This window comes from Cyprinodon variegatus, unplaced genomic scaffold, assembly GCF_000732505.1.
Source record: "Cyprinodon variegatus isolate N-32 unplaced genomic scaffold, C_variegatus-1.0 Scaffold133, whole genome shotgun sequence".
Taxonomy (NCBI): domain Eukaryota; kingdom Metazoa; phylum Chordata; class Actinopteri; order Cyprinodontiformes; family Cyprinodontidae; genus Cyprinodon; species Cyprinodon variegatus.
In genome coordinates, this window is record NW_015150586.1 from 363,618 (window position 1) to 364,849 (window position 1,232).

The 1,232-nt window shown below is 30.9% G+C and overlaps 1 protein-coding gene across 1 annotated transcript in view; it reads right to left on the reverse strand.

The window, feature by feature from the left end:
* sntg2 (syntrophin, gamma 2) overlaps positions 1–1,232 on the reverse strand; it is an 87,181-nt gene that overhangs the window by 18,155 nt on the left and 67,794 nt on the right. The gene's annotated exons all lie outside the window — the stretch shown is intronic.

The following is a 1,232-nucleotide window of genomic DNA, read 5'->3' on the forward strand; positions in this document are numbered from 1 at the left end:
GTAAATGTGTTTTTAAAAATTTAAACTTTTTTTTCAAAAATACATTTGTTTCATAAAATATAATTTTGTTTCTTCAAATGTTATTTTGTTTTTTATTTGTTAATGTGTTTTTAAAAATTTAAACTTTTTTTTCAAAAATACATTTGTTTCATAAAATATAATTTTGTTTCTTCAAATGTTATTTTGTTTTTTATTTGTTAATGTGTTTTTGAATTGTAAATGTGTTTTGCACTTCTCAGCCACCGTAGAAATTACTTCAGTTATTAAATTATTAGTGGATTACTGGCACTGATACAGGAACCAGTGAAATCCTGTGCAAACTACACTGTGTATGAATATTTGGTAATGATTAAAAAATCTTAAGTTAATATCTTATTATTTACTTTTTTTTTGCAACTGATTAAACAGCCAAACAATTCAGTCCTTCTAAGAGGCTGTAGATTCAACAAAAACTCACCATGACACAAGACAGCACTTCTGTGGATGTTTCATTTTAATGGATGTGATAGAAATTAAGTTTTTAAATATATTCAATGGACCAAACTAAGAATAAATGAATAAGTTATTATAAAATCAGAACATCCCTCTGGTTCCTCTTATATCCCTCCAGGATAACTGAGCTGTTCTGCACATCCTCTCTAAATGTCTTTGGACTTTTCTTGGGTGGCTGATCTTTTGGAAAATAAAATGCAATGGATCTTTTTCTTTTTGTGGACCTCCTGTGGGTTTGTGAGGAATACCTGAAAGCTTTAAGAATTTAGGTTAGTTTAGTGTTGGTTTAATTAGTCCTAAAATCCAATGAGAAATTATTCAACTAAACTGAGCAATAGTGATTTAACTTGTGAGCACTCAGACTCTGATTAACCTGAATTGGTACAGCCTATCAGACATGTTGCTAATAAAGAAACAGACGAAAAAGGCCGTTCTTACTGCCTGTTGTCAGTCCACTTCTTCCACTGTGTCTGCCTCAACTACAGAAGTGTTGCTGCTCTGCACAGCAAAAGGGCTCCACAGCGCTATCTACAGGAGTGGGAATGCAGAGGTAGCCAATTTCTCCTCATTTTTTAAGATTAAATGTTTAGTTTTTTAAAATGATATTAGAAAACTTAAACTTCTGAAAGTACTTTAAATATGAAATTATTCCATCCTGATCAATAAATGATCAGTGTTTTTAATTAAGAGTAATTTTATCTGAATGTGCGTTACTGGAGGCATCCATGTTTGTCAAAGAA